The 12,277-nt window shown below is 53.2% G+C and overlaps 1 protein-coding gene and 1 long non-coding RNA gene across 24 annotated transcripts in view; one reads left to right on the top strand and one right to left on the bottom strand.

Annotated features, from left to right (window-relative positions):
• Positions 1 to 3,499, bottom strand: part of LOC126952439 (uncharacterized) — a 46,723-nt gene extending 43,224 nt beyond the window's left edge. The window contains exon 1 of the long non-coding RNA XR_007724881.1: positions 3,064 to 3,499. This is a non-coding gene — a long non-coding RNA (uncharacterized LOC126952439). The remainder of the gene's footprint in view (positions 1 to 3,063) is intronic.
• MRPS18A (mitochondrial ribosomal protein S18A) overlaps positions 1 to 12,277 on the top strand; it is a 564,209-nt gene that overhangs the window by 332,421 nt on the left and 219,511 nt on the right. Inside the window, exon 1 of one of the 23 annotated variants that reach the window (XM_050787029.1) lies at positions 1,267 to 1,270. The exons of 21 other annotated variants lie outside the window; for them this stretch is intronic. The gene's annotated coding sequence lies outside the window, so the exon portion shown is untranslated. Of the gene's footprint in view, positions 1 to 1,266; positions 1,271 to 9,112; positions 9,117 to 12,277 lie in introns of those variants that run through there. One more of the 23 variants, XM_050787019.1, reaches the window with a different exon arrangement.

The following is a 12,277-nucleotide window of genomic DNA, read 5'->3' as shown; positions in this document are numbered from 1 at the left end:
TGTGGCTGACACTGCCTCTCAGGCAGGCTTCCCTCAGTTCCAGCCATGCATTTGAGCCCCCTCCATCTGTTGGGGTACAACCTTAAAGCATGCACATTAGGGAGGTAACTCTGCAGGCAAAAATAAATCCTATAAGTGTAGTTTAAGGCAAAATACGTAAGACTTGAAGCCCATTGCCTGCTAGAAGCCTGGTGCTCCCTGACACTCCTACAGAGCATAAAGAGTTGTCCTGACAAGAAAGAACCTGAATGTACTCACTACTCCAGAGACTATCCCAATTTTATGTGCCTTCCCTGTGGCCCAATTCTGTTCCCCTCCTGGACATAGTGTATACACCTGCCCATAGCATATATGGATGTCATGGATGGCCTTAGCCAGACCTCTTGCAATCCAGTGTTCTTGGGTAAAAATAGCTGGGGTGGAGGGCACAGCACTAACTTTGCTGCTTTCTGCCCCCGCCCCCTGGACCCAGGCGCCTCCTGGTCTTGGAGCCACAGCTCCAACAGTTATTTCAGTTCACAGGCCTCATCTCCTGACTCAGTTGGAAGCCCCTGTCTCCTCCCCAGCTCACGACCCATATAGGAGGGCAAAAAGTTAATCTCAGGTGAGAAATCACAATTCCTGGAACCTAGGGAGAAGCTAAGCCTATGAGACTGGATTGGCAAACAAGCCACTTCCCCCTGGGCCCAGCATTCTGGTTCTTCTGGGACATGTATGTGAATGTGTGTGTCTGGAGCCCACGTGTGCCACAGAAGAGTCCCACGACTCCTCTGTGTCCTCCGTGTGGGGGCCCAAACCCTCGGAGGTCTGTGATGATAGTAAGGACAGCCCCTGACCTCTTTCCCGTATTTCAAATATTTACCTGGAAACCCTACCTTTTCTCTGGTTCAGTTGCAGCCTCTAACTCAAATGTCAAACCTCTGGCCTTAGCTGGCATTTTCTCAGTGCAATAACACTGGAAACACTGATTATCTCAGGAACAGTCATCCCTCATTAATAAAATGGAGAAATAGATCAGTGCTTAATAAACGTGGTATATTTGATAGACAAAACACAGAACTCAGGCAGGGACACTAATCCTGGAAGTCTTGGGGCTGAGTTGGATGGAAGCTCCAGATCAAGGACTCTGGAGGATTCTGACTCAGAACTCAGAGTCTTGGAAGCTGAGTTGCCTGAACAGAGGTCTGCACCTTGCTGTCAGTCTTGAGACCACATGAGACACTTTGTTGTCTAAAACAAAGGTGAAGCTGGGCCTGGGTGGCCTATGGGGAGCTCCCATGGAACCAGCCTGTTGTCCTTGCCTTTTGCTGCTCCCCATTCCTGGAAGCCAAAGGCAGAGCCATGCACTCAGCCGGGTATGAAAATCAGGGAGAGAAATAGATAGCAATGTCCTCTTCCAGCCCCTCTCTCTGCCTCACGTCACTTGTGAGCAGGACCAATGGCCTGTCCCCTGGGCAGGGCCATGAAGGTACATCTGGAATTCCTATAGCATGAGCTCTAACTCAGCAAATTGACTGGGAGCCCCCACACCCATCCCAGCGTAGCCCGTCTGAACCTTCTCTGAGAGCAAGCTGTCCCCCAGATATGCGTCTACCACGTGGAGGCTGGGACGGTAGTCCAGCCACTGTGGTTTGGAAGAAAGAGTCTAGAATCTTAGGCTTTAATCTGGACCTTGTCTCTAATAACCTCTGTTGCCATTATGCTCTGCCTCAACTTCCCCATCTGTAAAATGAAAATGACAGACAGACTCCTGGGCTTCTTACCAGTCTCACTTGCTAACTGACCTTGGACAAGTTACTTGACCTCTTAGAAACTGAAGTTCCTTTGACTATAAAATGGGGATGTGAAGCTATGCCCTGCCTTCCTCACCGGGCAGGGCGTGGAACAAATGCTGTGGTGTCTGCTAAAATGGTTTGAAATCAGAGGCTCCTCATGACTACAGGAGAGTACTATTATGCTCAAGGACATCTGGTTCACCCCACCTGGGCCAGGCCCTGGGGCCAGAAAACAAAGATGTGACCCTTCCCTTAGCCACCTTCTGATCTGCTGGGGACATGGAAATGACCAGCACCCCATTCCGACAAGGCGGGAGAACTGAACCCATAGGAGCCGAAAAGATTCAGTAGTGGGAGAGAACCCTGACTACTCTAGGAGGAAGCTTCCTGGAGGGGTGAATCACCACAAGGAAATGAGGCTTTTTTTTTTCTTTTCTTTTTTGAGACGGAGTTTCACAATTGTTGCCCAGGCTGGAGTGCAATGGCACTATCTTGGCTCACTGCAACCTCCGCCTCCCAGGTTCAAGTGATTCTCCTGCCTCAGCCTCCTGAGTAGCTAAAATTACAGGCGCCTGCCACCACGCCCGGCTAATTTTTTTGTATTTTTAGTAGAGACAGGGTTTCACTATGTTGGCCAGGCTGGTCTTGAACTCTGAACCTCGTGATCTGCCCGCCTCAGCCTCCCAAAGTGTTGGGATTACAGCCGTAAGCCACCACGCCTAGCCCAGAAGGCTTTTTAAAGTAAGCCCCATGGGGTCACTTAGAGAGGGCACGAGCTGCTCCTGACCCACACCAAACCCTCCAAGTCTCTCTACAGGGCTTTCTCATTAGAACACATCCTCTCATTTGATATTGAAGATAGCCCAGTTAGTCAGTTAGTCGGCAGAGGAGTCCCCCAGCCAAGAAGGTGCAGCAGTGGGTTCCAGACATGGGCTTTTCCCTGAAATACAGGCTTAAGAGGCCAGGCACAGCCCCTCTCAGCACCCCCTCCGCCATGCCTGCTACCCTCCCCGTTTCCATCCTCACCCCTCCCCTGCTCCTCTACCTGAAGGAAACACAAATGCAGATGGCTCTTTTGATGTCTCTGGGGATCAAAGGTTTGGCTTTGGAAGAAAGATGTGCTGCTTGAAAGCCACCCAGAGCCTGGCCTGCACAAAAGCCCTTTCCTGTGAGCCCCTCCCGCCCGGCCCTGGGCACCCGGGTGCACCTGACCAGCCTCCTACTACCGCCCCCCAACTCCCCCCACGATGTGCACACAGCACACAGCAGGGCCCGTGCTCACGCTCACCTGAAGCACGTTCTTCCTCGCTTTTGTTGGATAATTTGTCTGTGAAACATGTCTCCGCTGGGTCAGGCACTGCTATGTCTCAGAATAATGAGAGACGGAGAAAGACGAAGAAAGAGAGAAAATGACAGAGGCAGCGCATGAGATGGAGAAACGCTCGAAGAAAGAGAAACAGGTGGACAGAGGGAGAGAGGATGAACAGACAGGGGACGCTCACAGGCGCACAGAGGAGACGCAGGAGAAAAACCCAGCCATGAGAGGAGCAGAGAGAAGCAGAGAAGGGAACAGGCAAAGACAAGACGGTGAAGAGGAGATGGATGAGGCATCAAAGGGATGGAGTTCTTAAAAGACAGGCCAGAAATGAAGAGGGAAGAATGAGATAGAAAAAAAGGGAACAGATGTAGAGACTAGAAAGGAAGGCTTCCTGAGCTGGGTGCACACAGGGAAGCCGGGCCTCTTGTCGGGGGTGGGCAGGGGGCAGTTCCCGCCATGGCTCTGGGTACCCCTACCCTGCCACTGACAGAGTCCCGGGGGTGGGACCCAGACTCCTCATAGCCCACTCTCTCATTGCTAGCTCCCCCCACCACCTTGAGGTTCTTTCCTCCCGCTCTGAGGCCCCACGCCTCCCAACCCAGATTACACTGCCAGGCGACCTCCAGACAAGGTGGCTGGACGGGGAGTGCCTGGAGTTAGCAGACCTGGAGGAGGGAAGGATCCATGGCAGCTTGGTCAGGAACGCCTGTGTCCCTCTCCACCGAGGAGTGAAGTCTGTGCCCTTCCACTCGCTTAGCCCTGAAAACCTTCTGGGCTGGAAACCAGGGGGTTGAGGGCAGGGCAGGAAGACCGGTTCCTTCCATGCAAGCTCTCTAAGGCACCTTACTGCTACTGTGTCCTGAGACGTCACAACCAATTTCTTCCACCGACCCCCACCTACCTCTTGCCTGGCCCTTCACTGTCTCTAGGGTGGAAAGACCTAGACTTCCTGAAGCCAGGGGCCCTGTGTCCTCTGTTCCCACCCTCTCGCCGACTGGCTAGGTGGCCTTTAGCCCATCACTTCTTCCCTCTGAGCCTCGTTTTCCTTATCTGTGAAATGGGAAATAAGCACAGTGCCTGCCCCAGAGGCTGGTGTGAGGATTCGATAAGATTAAGGTGACCATGTGCCTAACACAGCACCTAGTATGGGCAAAGGAGCAGCTGAGGACGTCCCCATCCCAGCCATGGCCATAGCCATAGCAGTGGTAATGCCAGTGGCTGGCATGGGATGAGAATTCTGGCCCTGCCCAACTCACGGGGACAGTATGAGGCTTATAAAAGCTAAAGGATGGTAATCCCAGCACTTTGGGAGGCTGAGGCGGGTGGATCGCCTGAGGTCAGGAGTTCAAGACCAGCCTGGCCAACATGATGAAACCCCGTCTCTACTAAAAACACAAAAATTAGCTGGGCATGGTGGTGGGCACCTGTAATCCCAGCTACTCAGGAGGCTGAGGCAGGAGAATCGCTTGAACCCAAAGGGCAGAGGTTGCAGCGAGCCTCCCAAGATCATGCCGCTGCATCCAGCCTGGGCGACAGAGCTAGACTCCGTCTCAAAAAACAAAACAAAACAAACAAACAAACAAAAACAGCAAAGCTAAAGGATGCGGGAGGCATCTCCGCCAGCAACGCTAAGGCTCAATGCAGACTCCTCCAGTCAGGCCCAGCCTGGGCCCTAGCCATCAGGGCGGCTTCTCCACCAGGCTCAGCCCCAGCCCATGATACTCCCAGGAGCCCACAAAATATTCTGAGTTGTTTTAAAATCAGAGGGAAGAAATGATCTTCTAAGTCAAAAGAAATGTTTTCATATGTAATGTGAATATATTTACCTTTATCCCAACACAACTGTAAAATGTAATTTTTTACTTTTTTAATGGAAAAAGGGGTCCATGACGACAAAAAATGCTTATGGCACACCAAGTCCTAATGTGGTCCTGTCAGCCACTTCTGCTTGCCAGGGAGGAGCAGGACAAAATGCACTCTTGGTGGCTTTAATAGACATAGCCCTGACCAGGGTGTAAAGCCATCCTGGGATGTGGGGCAGGGCATGGCAGGAAGCAGAGACGGGGTGATGGCAGCAGAGACACAAAAAACTAGAGATTTTGAGGCCCTGCCCTTAGCTAGGCCTGAGGCCAAAGGGCACATAGTGCCATACCTTACAGATCCCTAATTTGAGAGAGAAGCATATTCTCTCCTTCGGGGAGCCCCTAATCTGAGGTGGGAGATGCAGCCTGTCCTGAGGGAACCCCAGTCTGAGAGGGGAACACAGCCCCGCTTTCAGGGACTCCCAGTCTGAAAGACAGACAGACATAGCCCTGCTTTTGTGAGCCCACATCTCAAAGACAAAATGTAAAACTAAAACATAGCAAGCAACTGGTGGTGGGAGGGTGGAAGCCATCACCGCTGTAGTGTAAGTAGCTGTATGGCCAACAAAGAGACCTAGAGTTTCTTCATCGCTGGCGGTGAGAGGGAGGCATCTCAGCAGAGACGGAGCCCTCTGGCCACGGGCAGAGAGAGACGTGGGGACAAGCAGCAGGCAGGGACATGCGGCAGAAGGAGATCCTTGCTCTGCCATCAGGGCGAGGGTTTGAATGAAGAAGGGAGGATGGTGAGTCTGGGCATGGTGGGGTCTCGATGCCCATCCCTGCCCCTGGATGCCATGCCCACACCTGTGAACTTCAAAGACCATCTGTCCCTGGGGCTTCTCTGTCAGAGCAGCACAGGGACACAAGAGTCACTCCCAGTGCGGTCAGGTAACCGCACGCCTCAGGTGCCCCCCAGCCAGGCACCCTGCAGAATGAAATTACCGTATTGGAAATAGCAAAGTAAACACCAATAGGTAAAGTGCAAATTAAAGCCGTTCCTCCCAGATACCTTATTTTTAGACCTAAGCTCAGCAGCCGCGCCCTCCTGGGCAAAAGCCACAGGAGCAGAGCAGGGCACCTGCCCTGTGCCCGCCTGTGCCAAGAACACTGGGCATCTTTCTGGCAGGAGTAGGGGCAAGGACCCGCCTGCAGCCTGGCCACCCCCAGCACCTGGCCTCTCTGTAGGGCAAGGTGGGGACCCTCCATGTGACCCAGGCTTCAACTGCACAAGAGCCTTGGGGCCAGTGAAGGTTTGACTTAGTATGAGGGAAGATGTCTATAAGGAGTGGGAACAGTGGGAGGGGACCATGTAAAGCTAGAAATCGGTACAAGGGACACAGGGTCCATGCAACTGGTGTTGGGATTGAGATACTGCAACGGGGCCGGGCACGGTGGCTGATGCCTGTAATCCCAGCACTGTGGGAGGCGGAAGCGGGCAGATCTCTTGAGGTCAGGAGTTGGAGATACTACAGTGATAACAAGAGCTTACCATTGTCTAGCAACTCCTCTTCCACGTGCTCCCAGGCTTAGCTTACTTCAACTTCACAAGGGGCCCTTGAATCATCTCCATTTTACAGATAGGGACACTGGTACAGAGTAGTTTTGAAACTACACTGCTACTGAGTATCCTGTCAGGGATTTGAACCCCACAGGCTGTCCTCTTCACCATCACACTCTGTTGCCCCTCCAGAGGCTTCTCCTGGCGGTGTAGAAGTCTGACTGAGTGCCCCTGTGCCTGCCTGTCTGGCACTTTCTTGTCTCCAGTGGTTTCCCACCCACACACGGGGGAAGCCAGCCTTCACGTAGGGAAGGACCAAGCATCAGGCTGATGGACCAGGGAGAGAACCCCCTCAGGGGAGGGGGTCCACGCTCCACAGGCTCACAGCCTTCCCCAGGCCTGACCACCACCACCCCCAGCCCAGGCTGCACAGCCCACATCTGCAGGCTGAGGCCATGGGACAGAGCGCACCTCTGATCCGCCCCGGCTGGGGCGGATCCTGACCTTGGCCTCATTGGCATGGTGCTCTAACCACGGAGCACAAGGCCACGGATGGTTAGCCACAGGTTTATTAGCAGAGGGAAGATGCCGGGCCAGGGCCAGGAAACCACACTTTGCCCAATTTGCTCATCCCACCAGACCTGGGAAGGCTGTCACCATCTTGGTGGCGAGGAGCCAGGAACAGAAGCTGTGGGCTTGGCAAGAGGGCAGATGGGAAGGAGAAATGGCCACATCTTGTAAGGAAGAAAAAAGCCTCTCCAAAGCCTCATGCTCTCAGCCAATCTGTGGCATGTCCGAGAGAAGTTTCCAGTTGGAAGCCAAGGGACACCAATGGCCTTACCCTCCACAAATATCCCCTGCCACAGGGCAAACACCACACACTAAAAATAGCCTCTGTCCCGAATGGGTTGACTGGAAGTGCTGGCCAGAGGGCAGGCAGGCCCAGGGTCTGGGTTCAGCCTGGCTCCAGCTGGACAAATACCTGTGAGGTCCTCACCTCCATTGCTGGGATGGCCAGGGGTGTCCCTTACCTATTTGGTGAGGGGGGTGGGAGAGGACTCAAGCAGCTAATGATCAGAGGGCCTGGGTTCTACCATTACCAGCTGTGCAACCTCAGAGAGGCCACTTACTCCCATTAGGGCTCAGTTTCTCCACCTGCACAGTGGGGACAGCAGTCCTGCCTGGTCAGAGAACAGGAACCGTGTAAAGAATGCCACAGTTGCCACCTTGCATCAGAGCCTGCAGGGAGAAGACTGTCCTGCAGAGTCCGTGTGTTTTCTATGGCTCAGCTTGGGGCTAAGCGCTCACCTGTATCTATTCTTTTAACCTCATGATGACCCTATGAGGGAGGTACTAGTACTAGCTCTGTCTTAAGTTGAGGAAACTGAGGCACAAAGAGGTTTGGGTACCTGCTCAAGGTCACACGTAATGAGCAACTGGAGTGGAACTCGAACCCAGGCAGTCTGGCTCCACGGTTTTAACCACACGAGACGCCACATGACAAATGTGTCATCGTAAGAGTGAAAATGGAAAGGGGTGGCCTGTGTCACCCCTGCTGCCCCCAGGAACCCAACCATCCATGAAGACACTCTGTTAGAAGCCAGAGTGCAAGATGAAGAGGCAGGCAACCCCTCCTGTCCCCCCATCTCTGCTCCTCCCTGGGGAGGCCAGGCAGAGCTGGGAAAGCCACTGCTGAACCGGCGGGATAACCAACGTGTGAAACGTGCCCGGGTCACAGCACCCACATGGGGTGGGGGTAGCAGGCTGCCAGCCATGTGGTCCCCAGCCCACACACTGTCTGGCCGCCCAGGGGGTGGGATGGGGGGCCCATAAATAGCAGGTCTCTCACCGGTGTTGGGAATAGAAACCCAATCCAAACAGTGTGGTGAGTTGGGGCTTTCCAGACTGGCCACAACCCCCAGGGGCCTGGAGGCAACTCGAGGGCCCCCTTCTCCTCCCGTGTCTCCTAAAGGATCAGGCCATCTTCAGGAGAAAGCCCAGCTGGCCCCAAGCCCCAATCCCCAATCCCAATCCCCAATCCCAGAATCCTTCCTAGCTCAGGAAGGAATGCTGAGGCGGGTGACAGGAATACAACAGGTGATATTTATTGAGCACGTATTAGGTGCCTGGCACGGTTATAAGTGCTTTACATGAATCCTCCCAGTTCAATTCACCACAGTTCTATGAAATGGGCCTACAATTCTGCCCATTTTACAGAGAAGGAAATCGGGGCACAGAGGGGCAAAGTCACATGACTGAGGTCACACAGTTAGACAGTGGTAGAGGTAGGATTTGAACCCAGGCCCTGGCTGCTGAGTGTGCCTCCCTCTCCTGGGACTGGGGGACACAGGTCAGTCTCACTAGGTCCTGCCCTTGAGGTCATCTTGGTGTGGGGGAGCCCCAACATCCAAGGAAAATACAATAGCAGCTCAAAGTGCATATGCTGAAGGCCCACCAGATGGGGCTGGGGCTCTGAAAATTCTTGGGCAAGGCTGCCACGTGGAACTTGGATCTTATCCCCTCACAGGAGAGTCCAGAGGAGCAAGGGGTCCCAGGAGGCCCCCTCAAGACTCACCTGCTACATGGCCAGCTCAGACCCTCCAAAGTGAGACCTCTGTTCTGGGCCCCTTCGGTTCTGCAATAAGGAGTGAAGCGAGTGGGGGCAGGAGTCCCAAGGGCTGTCAAGGAGGATGCACAGAATCCAAGGGAAATGAGACCTGCGTGTCCCACCTGCTGCCACCCACTCAGGGGCCCTTCTAGGATTTGGGCCAGAGAGGAAGTTCATGGTCAACTATTGATGCCTTTTTGAGATATGACCAGGCTCAGATGACACCTCCTGCTGTGCAGACCCCACCAGACTTGTGACTTTGTGTGTTTACCTGTTCCTGGTAGCTGCCCCTCCCTCAGAGTCCTCCTCAGGACACTCGTGAGCGCTGATTTGCTGGCCTGGTAAAAGCCTTCATTTCTCTTCTCCTTCCAGGATGCGCTGCCAGTGGCCAACAAAGACGTGGAGAAACCTGGACAACTGTCTAATGTCTCTGGGTTCTTGGAACGAGGAAGCCTATATATACATAAGATGGGGGCAGGTGACAGCGTGTGGTTCTGAGAGCACAAGTACAGGTGGTCCATCGCAACCCTGGGGAGACATGGGTTGGATGGGGAAAAACAGACCCCTGCCACAGCCCCCAGGCATTTCCAGAGGAGGGGCCCTGGGCAGGCACCAGGCATGGCAGGGAAGAAGGGAGGTCAGCATCTGGGGCAGGCAGGGCAGGGAGGCTTTCTCAGAACTGGGTTTGAGGAAAGAGATGCGGCCTGGCAGGTCTCCTTCAAACCAAACGCCCAACTCACGCTCCCGCCACCCCGAGGCTGGCTCTCGACTCTGTTGGCCCCAGAAATTGTCTCTCTTCCGCAAGAGGCAATTTAGGGAAGAGAGGAAATTTCTCCCTTTCCCAATCCCACATTCTCAGAAGGAGGATGAGCGAGGGGAAGGGAGGCAGAGGCCCTGCCTCAGACTCCAAGTGCCTCTGGCTTTAGTTGTCTGTTGTAAGGCCTCTCGGGCCAGGTTGGACTGGTGGTGACATGGAGAGCTGGAAATTGCATCCCTCTTCCTGTTCTCTGTGTGCCTGGCACATAGTAGATGCTCATTAAGTATGATCTGAGTGAACAAGTGTTCAGAGGATCCAGTAGGCTGTTTGGGGAAACAGCCAGAATCTGCCAAGTTCCTTTGGACTTGAAACTCAGGCCAAGAGAAAAAGGAAGTTGCTTCCCCCAGGCTTCAAAGTCAATAAGAGGGAAGTGAGAGTGAGCCAGCCAAGGATGAAGCCCCCCAAAGAAAGAGGCTGCACAGAGAGCCCGAGGCGGCCTTCTCATGGCCTGGCTGAGCTGAACTGGGGCACATGAGGGAGGTGCCTGGGGCCAAACTCTCCTGAAGGTGGCTGTGCTTCTCAGTTCCCTCAGGCTGTGAGAAAAAGCAAGTGTGCACAGAGCCGCAGATCCCAGGGCTCTGCAGGGCCTTGCCAGTCACCCTCCCCCAGCCCCAGGATGCCTGCTGATTGGCGCTTTGGAGCTCAAGTCTTGGCACTGCTCAATCATTCAGCGCATATTTATTGAGCAACCTGTCACACTGATCTGGGACCTGATCTAGCAATGCACAAGAGGCAAAGTAGCTGCCCTGGTGGGACTTACATTTTAATGAAGTAATATAAGCACGTGTGCACGTGCACGTGCGCGCACACACACACACACACAAATGCTACACAGAGTGAAGAGAACAGAGAGTGAAGAACCAGCTGAGTGGCTCAGGAGGTGACACTGGGCCAGAGACCTGAAGCAAGTAAGGCCAGAGTCACCCAGCCATCTGGGGAAGAGCCTTCCAGGCAGACAGCAGCCAACGCAAGGGCCTGGAGGCAGGAGCAAGTGTGGGATTTTTTTTTATATATATATACTTTAAGTTCTAGGGTGCATGTGCACAACGTACAGGTTTGTTACATATGTATACATGTGCCATGTTGGTGTGCTGCACCCATTAACTTGTCATTTACATTAGGTATTTCTCCTAATGCTATCCCTCCCCCCTCCCCGCAGCCCACGACAGGCCCCTGTGTATGATGTTCCCCTTCCTGTGTCCAAGTGTTCTTATTGTTCAATTCCCACCTATGAGAACATGCGGCGTTTGGTTTTCTGTCCTTGTGATAGTTTGCTCAGAATGATGGTTTCCAGCTTCATCCATGTCCCTACAAAGGACGTGAACTCATCCTCTTTTTTTTTTTTTTTTTTGAGATGGAGTCTTGCTCTGTTGCCCAGGCTGGAGTGCAGTGGCGCGATCTTGGCTCACTGCAAGCTCTGCCTCCCAGGTTCATGCCATTCTCCTGCCTCAGCCTCCTGAGTAGCTGGGACTACGGGTGACCGCCATTACGCCCGGCTAATTTTTTTGTATTTTTAGTACGGATGGAGTTTCACTGTGTTAGCCAGGATGGTCTCGATCTCCTGACCTCGTGATCTGCCCATTTCGGCCTCCCAAAGTGCTGGGATTACAGGCATGAGCCACCACGCCCAGCCAACTCATCCTTTTTTATGGCTATATAGTATTTCATGGTGTATATGTGCCACATTTTCTTAATCCAGTCTATCATGGATAGACATTTGAATTGGTTCCACATCTTTGCTATTGTGAATAGTGCCGCAATAAACATATGTGTGCATGTGTCTATAGTAGCATGATTTATAATCCTTTGGGTATATACCCAGTAATGGGATGGCTGGGTCAAATGGTATTTCTAGTTCTAGATCCTTGAGGAATTGCCACACTGTCTTCCACAATGGTTGAACTAGTTTACACTCTCACCAACACTGTAAAGGTGTTCCTGTTTCTCCACACCACAATGAGATACCATCTCACGCCAGTTAGAGTGGCGATCACTAAAAAGTCAGGAAACAATAGGTGCTGGAGAGGATGTGGAGAAAGAGTGCGGGATGTTTTACAGACAGCAGAGAGGCAGCCTTGGAGCCGGAGTGGGGCTAAGTGAGGAGAGGGTGGCAAAAGACAAGATCAGGGCTTGGGAAACCAGATTGGGCAAAGGTGTGGGGGCCTGTGAGAGGCCTTGGGCTTTTACCCGGAGTATAAAAGGCATCTGGGGAAGGTGGCTGTGCTTCTCAGTTCCCTCAGCAGCCACTATAGAGCTTGGAAGGAGGGCAGACCATGTCCCACCAGGCTCATTCTACTGTGCTAGGAGTAGACTGAGGAGGCAAAGATGGAGCAGGAAAACCAGACGGGAACTGTGGGACTTAGGGCCTGAAACTTGGGCTCTCTGAGCTTGAGTCCTCA

The sequence above is a fragment of the Macaca thibetana genome, chromosome 4, assembly GCF_024542745.1.
Source record: "Macaca thibetana thibetana isolate TM-01 chromosome 4, ASM2454274v1, whole genome shotgun sequence".
NCBI classification, from domain to species: Eukaryota; Metazoa; Chordata; class Mammalia; order Primates; family Cercopithecidae; genus Macaca; species Macaca thibetana.
The sequence above is the reverse complement of the archived record's forward strand: the minus strand, read 5'-3'. Positions and strand labels throughout refer to the sequence as shown.